Consider the following 20,665-nt stretch of genomic DNA (forward strand, 5'->3'; position numbering starts at 1 on the left):
TGACTGATATACTAAATGGAACTTTATGGTAAGGTGCTACAATACTGGTGTCCTTGATAGGGCCATTCTTCTTCTTTCGGCTTTTCCCGGTTAGGGGTCGCCACAGCGGAACTCCGGTCCGCTAATGATTGGCAGTACATTTTTACAGTGCCGAGGTGCCAGCCCGATGCCCAACCTTCAACAAAGGCACGCCCATTCACGCATGTCTTTCGAACGTCATTCGACCGCGGAGAGGACATGCAGACTCCACACAGAAGGCGCTCCAGCTGAGAATCGAACAGGAGAACCTCTTGCTGTGAGGCAACAATGCTACCGCTGCACCACCACGGCTAAGATTCTAATTTTTAAAACTCTGCAGTGAATTGGTACATGGTACTTCCAATAGTAAGAATACAGAGAATAGCAGTACTTTCCATTTTACCATGACCTGTGGTAATAACTAAACAATGCTTATAGAAATCTTGGCATCTTATAGTCAATAACAGGACTTTAAAAGAGTACAGTTGCATAAATCCTACATCTTATAGTCAATGACAGGACTTTTAAACAGTACAAATGCATAAGTCCTACTTGTCTGTAACAGTAGATGTTTATAGAACACACTGTCTTACTGGCATTTGGGTAGTAAAGCCCTGCTACCCTTCTCTGGCGATCTACTAAAGTTCAGATTCCCTCCCATTGCCTATCTGTCAGTGTGATGGACCAATCTCCTGGTAGTACAGGGACTGCCTTCTAAACCCCCAGATAGGGCCCTTTTCAGTTTTTTAGAATCCATCATAAGTAGACAATGAAAACATAAGTTTTGCGAACACCTCCTGTTCCAATACCAACTACACACACACACACATACACAAAAAAGGCCATGGAGCAGCACTTCAACACAGCCCAAACACCAAACTATGTGCATTTACAAAGGGGGGTAGTGGGTTGCCAGTAAGGCAACGTGTTCTATGACGATTTACTGCTACAAGTAAGTAGGGCTTAAGCAACTGTACTATGTTAAATAAACACACTGCCTTACTGGCATTCAAATAGATTCTCAAAGCTTACCCACCTGGAGAGAATCCATTCCTTTCCAATATGCCACTAAAGAGGTGGAATGTGCTTTTACCTTGCCTGGATTCGCCTTGCCATGGTGGAAGCAATAAGACACAATAACAGAGGACAACCAACATGTAATGGCTTGCTTAGAGACAGGCTGACCCTTCTTTACCCTGTGTTGGAAATAAAAAGCCTTTCAACCGTCCTGAAGGGTTTTGTTCTGTCAAGGTACTACTTGAACTGCTGGCACACATCCAATGTATGAAGTATCCTCTCATCCTTATTTTGAGGTTCTGGGAAGAACACAGGGAGGTTGACAGACTGGTTGAGAGTGAGGGAAGTAAATACTGTGGGAAGAAATAGCCAAGGAATTGTTATGGCTAGGCTTGTATAGGCCCTAGGGCCAATAGCCTAGTACCAACCTATGAACCTATTCTAAGACCACATTTATTGGAAATAAGATAAGATTGGCACACGAGTGCTTGCAACTCAAAGGCTCACCTTGTAGTTGTCAGAGCAATAAGCAAGGCATTTGTCTACATTAAGAGCTTCAAAATCAGTGTGTGAGGTACGTTCAAATGGTGGCAAAAAGAAATTATGTACTCACCATAACGTTCCATGTGAGTTGTTCCATCTCGCCTTCATTCATCACTGATGGGTTCGGAGCCGATCCTTGGCTCCGACATGGCTGATTAGCAAGCTCAAAGTTCTTGAGTAGCTCGAAACCCCACCCCTTATCCCACTATGCACTGTTGGAATTACCTCAGATCTTGTTTGCTGCGTACCATGTAACAGTACAATAATTATTCTGTCTAGGAATGAATACACATTGAAAAACCAGGATGAAGACAGCCTCCAGGTCAACTGTCAGCCAGTAGGAGGAAGGAGGGAGGGGCGTGAGAATGAAGGCGAGATGGAACAACTCACATGGAACGTTATGGTGAGTACATAACTTCTCTATGTGAAATTGTTCAATCTCTCTGTTCATTCATCACTGATGAGTAGCGTCCCTACACTCTTCAGAACCATAGAACCAAATGAAGCCCTGTCCCTGGAGGCCTTATCCACTTTATAATGAGTTATAAAACTGTGAGGTTTAGACTATTAGGCTGCTGCACAGATGTTATCCAAAGGCAATTTGGCTTGAAAAGCTTATGAGGTAGAAACTGCTCTGGTTGAATGAGCCTTTACCTTACTAGACAAGGGCATATTATGACAAGCATATGTATAGGTGATACAATCCAACACTTAGACAGGGTTGTTTTAGCAACTGGTTTACCTTTCCTGGTCTCAGAAAAAGACACAAAGAGCTGATCTGATTTCCTAATATCTTCTGTTCTGTCCAAATAAAATCTAAGTTGTCTATGAACATCGAGTTTATGCAACATATATTCCAATTTGTTGGTATTATTAGGGAAGAAAACGAGCAACTCAATGACTTGATTAATGTTAACCTCAGAACATACTTTGGGCAGAAAGAATGGATTAGTCCTGAGAGATATTCTGTCAGTATGGAAGACCATGTAAGATGGCTTGATGGAAAGGGCTTGGAGCTCTGACACTCTACGGGCTGAAGTGATGGTTACCAAGAAGATAGTTTTCCACGACAAGAATTTTAGTTCACAAGATGATGCAGGCTCAAAAGGAGGAAGGATGATACGAGATAACATAACATTCAAATTCCAGGGGGAATAAGGTGCCTTCACTGGAGGTCTTATGTGAAAGGAACCTTTTAGAAAAGCCTTAGACAATTGGTGAGCCATAATATTCAAACCATCAATTCCTAGATGGAAATTAGATATAGCAGCTAGTGGTACTCTCACCATAGCCGCCGCTGCTCCTTTGTTCAAGATTTCTGTCAAGAATTGTAAGATAGAAGACAATGGTGCTTGATAAGGGTCAATGTTGAGGGAAGAAGCCTAAATGGAAAATCTCTTCCACTTATTACAATACAATTTTCTGGTGGAAGGTTTATGGGAAGCCAACAAAATCGGACTAGTGTCATGGGAAAGATTATATATAGAGCCTGGCAATGCGGGGAATTGCAGCAGCCAAGCGATTAGCTTCAGTGTCTGCAAAGATGGGTGAAGATCTCCTGACAGATGTGTCAACAAGTCCAGAACTGCGTCCAGGATCCATGGATCTTCCAGAATATGATGGTAAAGAAACGGAAATAAATCTGCTGAGGCCAATGAGGGGCTATAAGGATGATTGTCCATCCCAGCAACTTTGCTTTCTGTAAGAATTTGGATATCAGGGGAATTGGTGGAACTGCATAGAGGAGACCCGGGGGCCAATCGTGGACAACAGCATCTCTCAGGGAGTGACCTGGCATGGGAATCAGGGCAAAATAGCTTCTGCATTTGTTGTTGATGTGACTGGCAAACAGGTCGCAGGAAGACTGGCCCCATTTGCGGAAGATCCTGTCCGTAATCTCTTGTTTGAGGGACCATTCGTGGGGCAATAAGATTGCTCTGCTCAGTCGGTCCGCTATGACATTGGATTTGCCCAGGATGTGCGTTGCTAACAGAAAGCACTGGGATTACCAGTGCTCACTGCCATACTCTGAGGGCTTCTCGGCAAAGGGGATAAGACTTGGTCCCGCCTTGTTTGTTCAGATACCAGACCAGTGAAATGTTGTCTGTCTGTATTGCAATTGTCCCTAGAGGAAGAGAGTAGCTACGCTAGAAGTACTGCTCTCATCTCCCGGACTTTGGTATGCAGATGTGATTCTTGATCTGTCCATGTGCCTTGGGCAGTCTTTCCCTGAAAAAACCCCCCCACAGCCTATCAGGGAAGCGTCCTTGGTCACAGTGGCAACTGGAGGGGGAAGCATGAAAGGACGTCCTATTGTGACATGAAGAGATGTCAACCACCACTGAAGATCCTTCTTGCAGGAATTTATTAGGAACATGTGACTCATTGGAAGTTCTTGGTAAGACCATTGCGTAAATAGAAGCCATTGAAGGATTCTCATATGCATCCTTGCTAATGGGCTTTCTAGAATAGCTGCCGCCATCAATCCTAGAACTTTCAATACTTCTGCTGCTGGTGCTCTGTTCTTTGATATTACGGACATGATGTGTTGGCGAAGAACAGATTCTTTCTGATGGAAGGCGGAGAGTGGTGGTTGACGTGTCTAGTTCTGTCTCTATAAAAACTATATGCTGCGATGGCAACAAGGCAGACTTTTCGAAGTTGACTGTAATGCCTTGCTGATTGCAGAGTGTCAGAGTAGCCACTCTCAAATGAAGAAGTTGATGCCTGGTGGTGGAGGTAAGGAGCCAATCGTCTAGATACGGAAACACCTGGAATCCTAGATGCCTCAGGTGAGCCGTGACTACTGCCATGCACTTGGTGAACACTCTGGGGGCTGTAGTGAGACCAAAGGGCAGAGCTCGGAATTGATAATGATTGGCTCCCAGCCGGAAATGCAGGTGATCTCTGGATGATCTGGCCATCTTTATGTGGTAATACGCATCCTTGAGATCGATCGAGCACATCCAATTGTCCTTCCCAATAGCAGGAGTATAGACTGTATCGTGACCATTCGGAACTTCTCTTTTCTCACAGATTGGTTGAGTCTGCTGAGATCCAAAATGGGTCTCCAGTCCCCTGTTTTCTTTGGAACCAAAAGGAACCTTGAGTAAGTTCCGAATCCTGTCTGGTCTGCTGGGACTGGCTGGATGACTCTTTTTTTTCTAGCAATCGGCGTACCTCTATTGTTGCTTGTCCCATGTGACTGGGTGGAACGTCCGGGATGTTTTTGATGGGAAGAGGCTGGGTGAAGAATGGTATGAAATACCCTCTGGAAATTATACTTTGTACCCAACTGTCATTTGTTATATTTAGCCAGGCTTTGGGGTACAATGATAAGCAACCCCCGACTGCTTCAAGAGTAGGACAGCCGGGCCTCCCTTCAGGAGTGCTGGTAGGATTGACCAGAGAAGTGATCTCTGTCACCCTGGTGTTGCGGACCCCCTCTGCCGCGAGGGCGGTGTCTTCCATTGAAACTCCCTCCTCTGCCTCTGGAGGGGGGGCTCTCCACGTGTGTCTTGAAAGGCTCCTTGGGCTTTCCAGAACCACATCTTTCCTCTCCTCTGGCCTTTGGGAAAGGGTCGAGTGGGGGTGGAAAAACGGACTCCAATGGCAGACAGAGTCTTTCCTTCTTGCTCACACCTGGTCAAAGTCTCCTTCACCTTTGGCCCAAACAAAGATAAACCGTCAAATGGGGTATTAGTAAAAGAAGACTTGAAGGGTTCTGCGAAGGAACAGAGTCGCATCCAGGCATGCCTATGGAGAGTGATTCCTGTACCTGCGGCTCTACTCGAACCATCAGCTGCGTATGATATGAGACGCATGGACGAGTTGACTATCGAACTGAGGGTAGAGAGCTGAGTGGCAATCTTATCGGATACACTCGAAGCTACAGCACCCTGAAGAGTATCTCCCAACTCCTTAAGGAGATCTCTCTGCAGTCTGGTAAAATGTGTGAAGTAGTTCAGTGATCTGAGTGAGAAAGTCGCTGAACTGAACATGTGTTTCCCATATCTATCCATAATCCTAGATTCTCTGTTAGGAGGATGGATAGATGAGGAAGTCTCAGACATTTCCTTTTTGGTAGCTGCTGCCACCACCATGGCATCAACAGAGACTCCCTTGGTCAAAAAAGACTTATCCACAGGGGCTGAAATAAACTTATTAGGCCTCCTAGGAACAGGTTACATAGATTCTGGAGACTCCCACACCCTAAGAGAGACTAGATCCATAAGCTCATCATAGGGCGGAGATACCCAAGAGGTGGAAGGTTGAGACCCAAACGCCTTCAGGAGAACCGACTCATCCTCAATAGGGCTCTTGGACTGCCAATCACCCCTCTGCCTAAGAATTTCAAGAATCTCCACAAAGGAGCTGTCCACAGAGGGGGATCTGGGGGACCCTTCTGATTCATCCAGGTCGGTGTCCAATGTGATAAGACTCCAGGGGGGAGTCCAAATGCCTCCTCTTGCAGAGAGGTCTCAGAAGAGCAGGGAGCACCCTTGTGGGGCTACCTGAGGCTCTGGGTCTCTACACTTGGGATGACCAGAGGAAACAGAACCAGACACAGGCACTTTAGGGGAAGAAGAGGCCAGACCTTGAGATGAGGAAGTCTTGGGAGACAACACTCGCCTCATGGCATCGAATGCACCTCGGCTCCGATGAGCAGGAGTCGATGGCTCCGATGGAGCCGCGATCTCCTCCCGCACCGAAGCTGTGGGCTCTGAGCCCGAATAAGGAGCCGAGCTCACCCGAGCCAAGGCCCCGAGAGGAAGAGTCAGCACCAACTCGGTCTGGCTATCCTCCCCGGATCAGACTGGAGAGTGTCGGCAACTAGAGTCCCTGGTCAGCACCGAGAACTTCCGAGCAGATGCAGCCGACGACACTCGAGCAGGTGTCGGCTCCAAGGGATCCACAATCAGGTCGGCCTCCTCCGGCTCTGAAGGTCCAGTATGGCTCGGAGGAGGAGCAGACAATTCAAAGGTAGTGGTCTTCGGCTCCGACGGTTGTGTCTGAGCCGACAGCAATTTAACTAGGCCTGGTGCCTTTAAGACTTTCTGAACCAGCCGGTCCATATCCAGATCAGAAAGGCTGACAGAGGACCTGGAAGAGTGGACAGATGGAGCCGACTGGAGCAATATGGATGGAGGTTTTTCGGCAACCGGTTCCAAAGCTGTGTCCCAGTTCCAAAAAGAGCAGACTGTCAGCTCCAAAGGCAGTGGAGCTGAAGTCACCACACTCTCTGACCTCTTTCCTTTTTTGGATCTAGAATCAGTAGAAGACTTAGAAGATTTAGATGATTTACTGGCTCCATCCTGGTCAGACAATGCCTCAGAAAAGGGGTGTTTAATGATACCCCTATCAATCAATTTCCTCTTCCTTTCAGCTAACACTGTTGTGGAAAAGGAATGACATATACTGCAAGACTCTTGCAGATGTACCTCACCCAAGCAGTAAACACACTGCACATGGGCATCTGTGACTGACCTTTTCTGTCCGCAGTCTGGGCATTTTTTAAACCCAGACTTTGGATGTTTGTCTTTTTCTTCAGACATTACAACTCAAGCACACTGTTTAACTATGAGCTGTTTTGAACTAAGTAACTCTCACAAACACACACACAGCCCAAAAGGGGCACTGACAACTAAATAATTACAAACAGTAATAAGAGATCCAAAACAATAGTCCCAAAAGGGATCACTGACTAATCACTAATCCTAAGGCCAAAAGGCCAAAGACAAGATAGATAATACTGAGGGAAGGGGTATGCACACAGAAAAACTACTATCTACTAGCTAGTATCTGCTACTAAGAATAGAACAAGGATATATAAAAATGAAAAAATATAACTTGCTGAAAGTTGAAAAACTCCCAATAAAGCCTCGAGCCAAGCTGGAAACCAAGAGATCCGTGTCACGGCAAACTAGATCTGGTGTAATTCCAGCAGTGCATTGTGGGATAAGGGGTGGGGTCTCGAGCTACTGGAGAACTTTGAGCTTGCTAGTTGGCAGTGTCGGAGCTGAGGATCGGCTCCGAACCCATCAGTGAAAAATGAATGGTGAGATTGAACAACTTCACATGGTAAGTTTTTCCAGGACATAGTTGAGATCCCAAAAATAAGAAATTTGCTTGTGAGGGAGCACATTCCACCAGGGCCTTTTCCTCTTCAGTGACGTATTGGAAAGGAGTGGATTCTAGCCTTTCATGAATTATTTTACCAAAAGAGGAGGAGGAGGATTCACTGACAGACAAGCAGAAATTCCCACTAAATACACCTTAACAGATGCATACAATAACCCATTCTGAAGTAGCTCACAAAAATATTTCAAGATCAGAGGGATGTTAACCTCAAGGGACCCTTAGGCACTACTTAGAAAACCTCATCCATTTGTAAACATAACATTTTCTAGTACCAGTTTTTTTGGCCTCCTTTAACATCTGCTGCACATCCTCATGAAACAAGTACCTAAACAGAGTTATGACTGAATCATTCAGGCTGTCAGCCGAAGTCCTCCACTTTTGGGGGCACCAGATGCCCCTGAAACTGCATGGAACAATCCAAAGGGTAAGAATGTCTGTGGTAATTGCCCTTGGCCAATACAATTAGAAGCGATGAATCTTCAGAAGCACATTGTAAGTCAGTGGAAAGGGTGGAAATGCATACAGGAACATTCCCATCCAAGGGAATGAGAATGCATCTGTCCTCCCCAAATATGGCTTCAAGGATATCTGGAACAGAATTCTTCCTGCTGTCTGTTTTGAAAGGAGGTAAACAGATCTACTTCTGGTGTTCCCTACATCTGAACGAGATCCTAAAACAACACTGTCTTAGGCTGCCAGGTCTGCCAAGGATCTGCTTAGTCTGTCTTCCACAATGTTTTGCTCTCATGGGATGTATGATGCCCAAAGAATCAGCAAATACTGTAAAGCCAGCTCCCAGGCCATTAATGCCAACCAGCATAGAAGGTATGACCTTGTACCCCCTTGTTTACTGAGGTACCACATTACTGTGGGGTTGTCTTTAACCATAAGGAGATGACCCACAGTCCATTAAGTGGTGAAGGACTTTCAAGGTGTGGATCACCACCAAGATTTCTTCAATACTAATGAACTTCCATGCATCTTTGGGCCTCCAAGTGGCTTGCACTTGCACTCCCATTGACACAGCTCTCCAAGTGAAGTCAGATGAGAATTTTTCTGGACAGAGTGTGCCAGAAGAGGTGGGAAGAAGAGAAGTTCTGGACCGACACTCAGCTGTGCTCTCCACCACTGTAACTCTCATATGATGAAGGCCAGCACCAGCAAATGGGATTCCATTGAAACTAGGTGATGGATCTAACAACTTCGAACATACCATTGAATTTTCCTCATGTGGAGATGGGCCAGTGGTATCATGAGAATCATGGATGTCATCACTACTAGAAATTTTAAGACATCTCTTGCTGAGGCAACATTCATCCTGGAGAATTCCTGAAACATTGTCTGGTAGGACAGGATCATGTTTCTTCAGGAATAAAGGCCATTTTCTGTCAGTTTCGATTAACCAACCCAAAAAGATGAGTCTTTGCGAAGGTGTCAAGCATGACTTCAGAAGGTTCACTTGAACTCTAGCCGGGAGAGTAAGGTCAATCAATTGGATGCAGACTCTTCACAGATCAGTATGTCATTCAAGTAAGGAAAAACGTGAATGCAGAGAGTCCAGCACTGAACCATTTGTGGAGGATGGCATTTAATAAACACTCAAGGTGCAGTGGATAGCTCAAAATACAATGCAGATAAACGATAATGTGGACCACACACAACAAATCTCAGATATCTCCTGAAGTGATGAACAATACTGGTATGATGATAAACATTCAAGTCCACCATGAAGATGTGGTCCAGCAGGAGATGAAGCACTGTCTGCAAGGTGAGCATACTGAACTTGGGAAACTTGACCAAAGTATTCAGAAAGAATAGGTCCAACACTGGTCTCTGTGATCACTCTTTTTTGGGAACCAGAAAAATTCTGGAGTAAAAACCTTGCATTCTCTCCAAAGGAGGGACTGGCTATATGACCATGAGTCCAACATTTGCCAGTGTATATTAGGGAATAACAAAGTCTGGTCTTGCTGGTGAAGGGGAGCATCTCCCTAACACATGCAGATGTTCTTGTCCTGGCATTTCTTTTTGGTGCCTTGGGTTTTCTTTGTCTGAGACTTCTGTTTGTTGGATCACTGAAAATTATCCTGCTTATTGGGGAACTTGGGGATATGGAACATTTTAAGCACCCCTTGCATCAGTTTACCTCTATCATCAAAACCTTTTAGGATCTGATTAACTGCTGCACCAAACACACAACCAGAATCAAATGGCGCTTTCATACTGTCATTTTTTTTTAACTCATCAGAAAAGTTTTGGCTGGGTAACCAAGTATACCTCCTTACCCCCACCAACAATGATGCATTTTCTGAATTTCTTAAACACTTTTTAGCCAGAGAATCATCCAGTAATGGAGAATTTCAAGCTTTCTTAATAACATCCTCCATATCCATGGTCTCCATCCACCAAAAGATCATATACCTTGCTAATCACTGGGACAGCCGATGATTGTTCCCAAATGAACACATCCATAAATCTAGCCGGCATTTGGAAAAAAGAAAACAACTGCTTGGGTTTCTAAACCTGTTTGTTCTCAGTGGAAACTGACTTGTCAGACACCGACACTTTTGAAACCTCAAATTCCAGATCCCCTTCAAAATCAGGATCCTTTGGAGTTTGAACAGGGAGTAGAAGCGCCAGCATTACTCATAACCAATTTTGTACCCAGTAATCAATGACTGAATAAAGGATCTACTATAGTCACCAACTCAGGTGAAAACACAGTCAGGGATTGTTGCTCTGTAACATGGTGGATCTCTTGTCTCTCTCTTGCATGCACACAGAGACAATTGCTGGAGGGGGGGAGATTATGAAGATTGGCAACATATTCTGTACCACTGACTTCCTCTACAACTAAATGGTTTGGTTCTCATGTACCTGATCTAAGCAAAGGTACAGCCCCAGAGGATGAGTCTGATGCTTGTGTGACACACGGTTATGGTAATATCACCACACCAAGGAACCTGGAGGCAAATGAAGGTGAGTGATCCAATAGCCTGCCCAAGGCTACTGGGGAATCAAAAGTAGTAGGCTGAGACATATTCCTAGATTCCAGAAAGGGTGACAAAAAATGCCACAGCAATACCAAATAATGGCTTCATGGTCAGGCAGCAAAAAAATAAACAAATTCCACTATTCTCTCTCTAAACAGTAATACGAAGTCTGTTTCTTCTAAGGAATACTATTCTGAACATGGCACTGAATAAAATGAGAGTAGTTTCAGTAATAGTTCAAAGCAAAAAATACATACACAAAAGTCCACCAATTGTTTTAAGAAAAAAAGGCTAGTTTCAATCCAAATGAATGGATGCAGCCTAAAATATATTGGACAAGAAACAAAGTATAAACTTATAAAGATTCCTGTCACACATGTTTAACGTACAAAATGGTGCCAAAATTGAGATTTAAATGGAAAAAGTCATTTAAAATGGTGTAATCCTGTCTAATCACCTCAAATAATCATAAACCCAAAGAAAAAAAACTGTAAAATAGGCAGGTTTTCATGTCAAAACTTACAAATGAAACTTTTAAATAACTAAAAACACAGGCACAATTAACTTGTAGCTCTGCTAGCAGGAGGTAATTAGAGGAACTGAAGTAAAATGGCAGGGTCTATATTAAAAGAATGAATGTTCAAAATTGCGAACCCTCAGATGAGCGAAAATGCAGCAACTCGAAAACATTATTGTGGGGGGTTGCGCCCCCCCACACCCACTGCTAAATATATTCCAACTCCGAGATCACACTACAGAAAAGAAAGGGCAAATATTATGATATTCACTGTACTGCGATAAAAAAAACTTAAGTAGCTACATTTTCGCTCATTTGAGCGTTCGCAATTTTGAACATTTGTTCTTTTAATATAGACCCAAATGTCATTAGTACAGAAACTAATCATTTACAAATGGCCATTAAACACATTTGAAGCTCTAACCCCCCCCCCCCCCAAAAAAAAAAAAAACCCATCAATTAGCTTAAAATAAACAGTATAAGAATTATGCTGTTCAGTCAAATTAAAATCCAGGTATATATCAAATTTCTAATCAGAAAAATAGTCAAAGCTACATAATGTACTATTCGGTCACTGATAGAAAATGCAGAGGGAGGAAATAAAAACCCCAAAAGGTTTCTTCTCTGAGCTCAGCATCTGAAGAGATCTAGAATAAGGAGCAATCTTCCAAGAGATCTCTTACTAATGCACTAGAAAGCTAAAAGGCTCCTGTTTGTGGGTTTGGAAAGCAATCTCTCTACTGCCAAGAAATTGATCCATCAAACCTACAGGTAGCAATGGGAAAGACACTGAACTTCAGTGCATTGCCAGAGAAGGGTAACAGAGCACTGCTACCCGAATGGCCAGTAAGTCAGTACATTTGCTGAACATCCATTGTTCCACAATAGTTTCCATTCACCTATTTAAAAAAGGTAGGAATCTGCCCAACTTTTTTAAATAAACACAAAAAATGCCAACTTGGCAATTATTCTAAGCTATTCTAAATTCTACGCCACCGAGGGGCTGTCTTCCCTGTGGACATTGCACTTACTGTGATAGGGCTTTTCAGACTACATACTTTACTTTGGTCAATACTGGAAAAACCTTTGATATTAAATCACTAATTACATGTCAGACTGACTGAATTATATGCCTGGTTTTCTGCCAGTGTGAAACATTTTATGTCAGACAGATCTCCAGCCCCTGGAGAAAGGACAGGAGTGCTTTATATCAAGCACATTTTACTTTCTTGTGCATTGGCAATAGTTTTTGGTATTATGGCAACCCAATAGAGAAACACAAGTGACTGAGTTCGAAAGAAAAGCACTTGATTTCTTCTTCTTTAGGTGCAATGAAACCTCCTGGTTGAAATGATTCTTTATGATGATGATAATTTTAGTATACACCACTAATCTAGGGCATTTATTGATCTATAACACCTCCCATGAACTTTCCTGGGAGTGGCTAAGTACCACCATCAGACTGGATTAATAATTTTGGAACATATATTATTCTGATATTCAATATTTTCTTATATAAGTAAGACAGATTTCTGGACATTATATATTATTTTGAAAAATTATTTATTTTTGCCCTCTGAGCTGTTCTTTAATGGTGTCTATTTGATAGTTGTAGTGTAGTACTTGTGTTAAGAAACAACAATCAAAACTTTTATACATTGTTGTCTTGCCCACTATAGATTACCGTTTTTAGTATTACAGTTTGGGTCATTTCTAGTTTTCCAAACTGGCAGTGTATTTATTTACAAAAATTTATACATATTATATTATTCTTTGGTTTCACTTTCATGTATTTATTCATTCAGCCTTGGAGTTCCCCTCACCAGATGGGGTCAGTCAGCACAGCTACACTTAAAAGATACCCAAATCATTTTTTTTGTCAGTGTATTTTGAAGCTTTTACCTCTAGAGGTCAGTATAGTCATATAAAACAGTACTTAACCCACTGGAAAAGTTTTTTTGTAGTATTTTAATTCATTTGTATACATTTCCTATGTACAATAAAGCTTATAATGCTTACAAAGCCAGTAATTTAGTGTGCTATCATTGGTAACCTATATTAGATATGCATTTGCCAATTTATTGCAATTTTAATAGTCAAGCTTTTGAATTACCTGCCAAATGACTTATTTTGAATTTATGTGGTGTGGCAACATTTGTTTGAAACCTAAGCTAGCCATTCATTTAGGTGAACATTTTTGATTCTCAGTGTGACAAAAGGAGATACTGCCAGCCACAGCCAGCTGGAATTTTGTAAATAATTATATGTCATTGGTGAATATCGAATTGATTGATACAACATGCTTATGTTACAAATGTATTAGAACTGTATGTCATGTGTATCAAACTGCTTGTACAGACGTGCGTGTGTTAAAAGGATATTTGCAAAGTGCTGTGTTTGAAATGTAACCATAGTGTGCCCTACTGGAACAGAAAAGAAATGCACATGCACTACTATAGCTGTTTAAATGTATATATTTTAACAGTGGAAACTGGAATACAGGTGGTTAACCTCAGTCCAACAAACTTTAGAAAAATACCTGAAATTAAATTACTTTATAGACTACGCAAAAAAAGAGAGAAACCCAAAGTCTGTACTAGGAAGCTTTCTGTGAAAATGGGATGCATCACCATACAAACTGGGGTAGAGTCTATTACCCCTAGTTTTAGTTTTAAAAACTGTAAAAACCTGTAGCAGCGACTTTGTTACAAGCAGAACAGATGCAAGGAACATCTTGTATCACAACGCAGGGGAACTCATGCATGTAGAGCTTGCAAAGCCTGCCCTAGTATTTGGTCAGTTTGTATGGTGATGCATCCCATTTCTAAGGAGCCTATAGAACTCTCATTCTATGCACATAGTATATATGGCTAAATGTAAACTATGTGAATGTTTCTATGTTGGAAAAACTAATCGTATGTTGAAGGAGAGGGTACTGGAACATCTTAATGATATACATAATAAGAAACTGACTAATGCACTGGCAAAGCATGTCTTAGAAGCAGGAGACAACCATAGTTTTAAATTCTTAGTGCTACAAAAAATCTTAGAAAATTTAAGAGAAGGTGATGTGAGTAATGAAACAGAATGTGTGGAACTCAGGTAGATAATTGATTTTAAAGCATATTCTCCTCCAGGTCTGAACAGTGCCGTCTCTTTAAAACCTGTTCTTAGGAAAAGGAATATGCCTCATTAACTAAATTGGTATCATTGGCTGTAGTAATGTATAAATGCATCTTGATTAATTATCTTTGTATTAAGGTCTGAGGAAGCAGGAAACTGCGAAAGTGCTTACCTACACTCTGTTTGTGGACTATTAAAGAATTTAAAGTGTTTTACCTACTCTCAGCAATTGACAATTTTTTTAATGGTGTTTATTATCAACAGATGTTGGGTGTAGCTATGGGCATGCCATGTGCCAATAGTAATGCCAACATCATGATGGCTGAATGGGAATCCCTGAATATGCTTGTACACCCGTTAGCATGTAGTCACCTGTTATTTTACAGAACATTGATGACCTTTTTATTTTGTGGGCTGGCTAAAGTGAACAACTACTTGAATTGATTGATGCTATGAATCATAGCAATAATTTTTTGAGACTTGCAGGAAAGTATTTTGATAGCACAATTGAGTTTTTGGACATTGGAATCAACTGATATGGTAGGTGGCTTCCATACAGACAGGTATATGAATGAATGTCATCGTCCTTCATATTTACATAGAACTAGTATGCACCCTAAACACGTTTTCACTAATATTCTGAAAGGTCAAGCTATGAGATGTTCTAGATTAATGATAGTGATGATAAATGGAATGATGAAATGGCTAGAATGAACAGTAACTTTGTACGCAAGGGATATCATGAAAGAGAGATTCAGGAAACAGCGGGGAATGTTAGTAGTATGAGAGGCGATAGAGCTAGACCTTATTTTTCTAAGCCCATTTCTAAAGAGAAAAATAACAGGAAACAATGGGACAAGGTTCCTTTTACTTTTGTTTATACTAGGGATAATGCAGCAATAAGGGGTATTTTACAAAACTGGAAGATACTTCAGACAGATTCTCAGATTTCTAAAATTGTAGGTGAAAAACCATGTATAACATATAAGAACACGAAGAATCTTAAACAAAGGTCGTGTTATCCAAAAACAGGACTAAATTTTAGGGAACCAAGTATATGTAATGGGACGGTCAAATGTAGACAATGCAATTTCTGTGACTATATATATATATGAGCGAACAGATTTTGTGCATCCTGATACAGGCCAAATCTTTACATTATACACTGATGCTAACTGCAATAGTAAGAATCTTGTATATTTGGCTAGGTGTTTACAATGTAATTAATTTTATGTTAAGAAAACCAACAGACGTTTGAGGGAGCGCATTAGGGAACCACATGTATTGTCTTAAGAGAGCCCATACATGTAGTGCTATAGCTAAGCATATATTAGATTTAGGTTCAGCACATTTTAAGTTTAGTGTTCTAGAAATCATCTCTGAAAGTGATAGATTGGGTGATATCTCTAATGTCACAGAGAACAGGGAATTAAGATGGATCATTAAGCTCAGATTCCATTTGGGGAGGGGGCTTGATGACTATATAGCCATTACTGTAAGGTTGAGGGATAGGAGACATATTTATATTAATGGTATATTTATTTTATGGGGAGTGGAGGGGAGCCCCCCCCCCAAACGGAGGGTGCAGGGGGGGCTTGCCCCCCTGCAGAAACATAGTAAAAAGTGTGTTTGGTAGTTTGTTGTCATTATATGTGGAAAGTATGTTATTTTCTTGTGATCTGTAGTGTTAGATGTTATGAAATTCAATGTTATGGGTTTTAGATGTTCTGGTCTCAATGTTATGAAATTAGGTGTTATGGGTTTTAGATGTTTCAAAGTAGACCCATATATATATATATATATATATATATATATATATATATATATATATATATACACATATATATATATGTTTGTGTGTGTGTGTGTGTGTGTGTGTGTGCACGTGTGTGTGTATCGGTCTACTACTTTTCATCAAAAGGACACTTTACCGAATAACAGACAGCAGAATGTGCACTTAAATGAAGACACACTTTTACAAATAACACTTTAATGAAGAACGGTCAGCGATTCCAGAATCCTCTGGTAGTACAGCTGCATTCATTTCTAATTGCTGTTGAGCTTTTTACGGAGGTGAACCTATAATGTTGACAGAATCTCTCTGCAAATTACTTAACAAACTGGCTGACCTAAACCTTTCCCCCTCTACTCTCTCTTGGTTCTCCAGCTATCTCTCAGGCAGAAGACTACAATCTGTCAAATGGCAGTCTTCTTATCCTATATTTCTACCTGTTCACACTGGCATACCACAGGGCTCTATCCTGGGGCCACTTCTTTTTAACACCTTTACCACTCTTCCACTTCCCACTCAACCTTCATACAATACGCAGATGATTATACTCTGATCACATCTTCAAACTCAATCTCACAACTTCATACACTTACACAACAATCCTTCCTCTCAGTGGAAAGCTGGCTTAATGAAAATCAACTTATTCTGAATCTGTAAAAAACAAAACTCCTTCTCTTCCTTCCCAAGGCTAGTGATCACCTAAAGCTCTCCTTCCCTATCACCTCCCTAAATAAAACCATCATTAATGCTGAAAACCCACACAAAATTACTAGGGATGACAATTGATGACCAACTAAAATTTGACTTGCATATCCAGAAATCAATTAAGAAAACCAACCAAAAACTTGGCCTTTTATATAGAAATAAAAAATTTCTTTCTCCTGACACCAAACTATCTTTGGCACAAGCCTACTTACTTCCAAATCGCTTCTATGGAACCCCAGTGCTTACTAACCTTCAGTCCTGCTTGCTGTCCAAACTGGAGCAAACTTATAACAAAATCGCTAAATTTGCAGCAAACTTAGCTAACTCAACACACCCTTGCCTCACTCTTAATAAACTCCATTGGACCAAACTTCCCCATCAACTCAAAATATCTCAACTCTATATGACCCACGTCCTTCTCAATAGCACTAATGCTTGCTCCTCTCCCTCTAATCTAGTTACTTTGCTGACAAATCCCTTCTCCAAACTTACAGCTCCAGAATTAACCTTGGTTATCTTCTATATAAATCCTCCATAATAAAATACTGGAACAACCACCCTGCCAATTTATGTTGCATTACACACTCTAACCACTTCAAAAAAGAACTGAAGAACTTTTTCCTTAACACTTGGCTATGTCCCTGCCATGACCCAACCTAATCCAGATTCTACTTACTATTATCTATTGTATCTCTATCTTTCAACAGTATATCTGCTGGCTATGTTCAGTCTAGCCAGTGAACTATATATTCTGTATGGAAGGTACTTTATTTACATTTTTATATTTACTTGTTCATTATTAAGTTTCTCTCTCTTATTACGTTATTTACATGTTTGTTCTTCTTTCGGCTTTTCCCAGTTAGGGGTCACCACAGCGGAACTCCGGTCTGCTAATGATTGGCAGTAGATGTTTACGGTGTCGAGGTGCCAGCCCGAAACCCAATCTTCAACGCAGGCACTCCCATTCACGCATGTCTTTTGAACACCACTCGACCGCGGGCAAGACATGCAGACTCCACACAGAAGGTGCTCCAGCCGAAAATTGAACGGGAGAACCTCTTGTTGTGAAGCGACAATGCGACCACTGCACCTTACTACGTTATTTACATATTTTTTAAAATTGTCTTTTGTACTTTGTTGTTTATACTTATGTAAAACCAAATTGCAATTGTCTGCACTGGAGTTTTTCTCCTCGGGTCTCCAATGAAAATGGGCCTGTGCTCAGTTGGACTAACCCGGTTAACAAATGTGAAATAAATAAACAAACAAATGTGTTGTTATAGATCGCTGTACAGTGGAGATAAGGAAATATATCCTTTTCCGCACTATATGTAGCAGGAGGGGGTAGGAAATTAACTTTTTCCCACTGTAGTGTGATCTTGGAGTTGGTATATTTAATTTATGGGGAGTGGGGGGGGTGGAGCCCCCACATGAGGGGTGCAGGGGGCTAGCCCCCCCCTGCAAAAATCTGTTTGCAGTATTTTTTTTTTGTTTTTCTATTTCGATAAACTGTTCTTCGCAAAAGTGCATTTTCGTTTTAGTGCACTTTGGCAAAAGTGGGTTTGACTGTCTGTTATTCAGTACAGTGTCCTTTCGATGAGAAGTAGTAGATCCATATATATATATATATATATATATATATATATATATATATATATATGGGAGACCTTCATTTGTTCGAACTTTCAAATGTCGAAACTCATATGGCCGACACCATATGAGCGAACGTTTGAAAGGCCGACAAATTATAGCTGAGATCCCGCTAGAGTGCGGGACTGGGAGATTCCCCTTTCCTGCACTATAGTGCGATCTCGGAGTGAGAATATTTAAGTAGCAGGGGGTGTGGGGGGTGCAGTGGGGCTTGCCCTCCTGCATAGCACAGTTTTACTGTGTTTACAGGTAGGTAAATGGTGCTATTTCAGGATGTCGGTCTTTCAGAATGTCGATCATATGGTATTGGCCATATGAAAGTTGGCATTGTGAACAGCTGACATTCTGAAGTAGACCTATATATATATATATATATATATATATATATATATATATATATATATATATATAGACATAGATATATATATATATTATATATATGTAGATATCTATAGATATATATAAATATATATATATATAAATATATCTATATATATATATAGAGAGAGAGAGAGAGATTAAACACACACACACACACACACACACACACACACACACACACACACACTTGATGATGCTTTACACATCTTGCCTGCGCCAGAGTAAATTCACTACCATTTTATTTCAGTCTGAGACTAACTAATGGATTTTTATTAGGTGACGAAGGATACACTTGTTTACTAATGCCTTTAGTTAGGACATACTTTCTATAAATGGGTCCATAATTTTACTGTTTTATTGCAAAATATATTTCACTCAGACTTTGCACACATTGAAAATGTGTAAAACATAACTGACTTTAAACCTCTGTTTTCATTCATATTTACAGTAAAGTTATTCTTGGGGGATGGCCAAAACAGGTTCATTTGGTATCAGTCCACTACACCAGTTAAATAAATACATTGTTTTATTATTGGCAAAACCTGCCTGAGTTTAAGCAAAGAAAATCTTTACCACAGGGAATGAGAGAAGTCCTAGTGGGTGTAGCATCTAAGGGTCAGGAATAAGAACCTATGTTACATTATACTTACATAATACATAATACTTACCACTTTGTGCCATCAATCTAAGAAGGCACTACCAGGCCATGTGTCATGTGGCCAAGGCAGACACCAATGAATACAAACTACATGATTAAATCTGACAAAACAACAATGTCAATCTGTCTGTGAATCTTGGTGGGGGGACTGAGCCGAAGGAAATGGGGGCTAAATTTATGAATTCACTTGAGAAGAATATGCAAACATAAATTAAAATTGTGCGCCTGTCCCACAAGCGAGCAGATACTAGTACACTCTGGAGAATATTTCCAGAGTATCTGATTCTTGAGATGATCCTCTGTGCAAAGTGAACTGAGTTTTGTGGAAATTAATCCAATGTTTCCTCTTGCCTTCAACATTTGTCAAAATTCTGAAGTTCACTTAAGTTTCTGGCAACAGGCAATTTACTTTAAAAAGTACCTTACCTGCTGTCTTCTCTTCCTAGTTTAATACATTAAGTGTTTTATTATTGGCAAAACTGTCTATAACCAAAGAAATTTTAGGAAATGACCGAGGCCAGTGTAAAAAAGCTATACATATTTTTAATCTTTTCCCTACTGCACAGATACTTGGTTGCCACACAAGCAGGAGCTACCTAATGGCAACTGATACTGAAAATATAATCAGGCGGCTGTCATAGTTGCAGAAGCTAAAGGAAATTTTCAGGATGTACAATTTGTCTGCCCTTGCAAACTACCATTTAAGGTAAATCTCGAGCAAACAAAGGTCTTCTAGTACTTTTTGCATTTGCTTTATGAAAGTCTGCTACTGGTCAAAGTACTTTGTCTATAACTAGGAAGAAAAGACAGCAAGAAAGGTATGTATTTCCAGTAAAATGCTTACTGCATGCAAACTAAGGGAATTTCAGAATTTTAACAAATGTTGAAGGCATCAGTAAACATTACATTAAAACGCTATCGGACAAAAGGAAAGGGGAATGAAAATCCATATCATAAAAAAAGAAAAAAACACAAATATAGCAGGTATATAAAACAAACATCATCCTGAAATAACAGATGGGTTAATTATACCGGAAAGAACAGTATAAGTTGGTATTAGTTGACTATAAGCAGATTTTTTAAATGGGTTCTATAAATCAAAAGACAAGTCACATGTGTATCACCTG

The 20,665-nt window shown here is 40.8% G+C and overlaps 1 protein-coding gene across 1 annotated transcript in view; it reads right to left on the bottom strand.

The window, feature by feature from the left end:
• ADCY5 (adenylate cyclase 5) overlaps positions 1-20,665 on the bottom strand; it is a 1,187,789-nt gene that overhangs the window by 523,576 nt on the left and 643,548 nt on the right. The window lies entirely within an intron of this gene.

The sequence above is a fragment of the Protopterus annectens genome, chromosome 6.part0 (genome assembly GCF_019279795.1).
Source record: "Protopterus annectens isolate FY-2018-M chromosome 6.part0, PAN1.0, whole genome shotgun sequence".
Classification (NCBI taxonomy): domain Eukaryota; kingdom Metazoa; phylum Chordata; order Ceratodontiformes; family Protopteridae; genus Protopterus; species Protopterus annectens.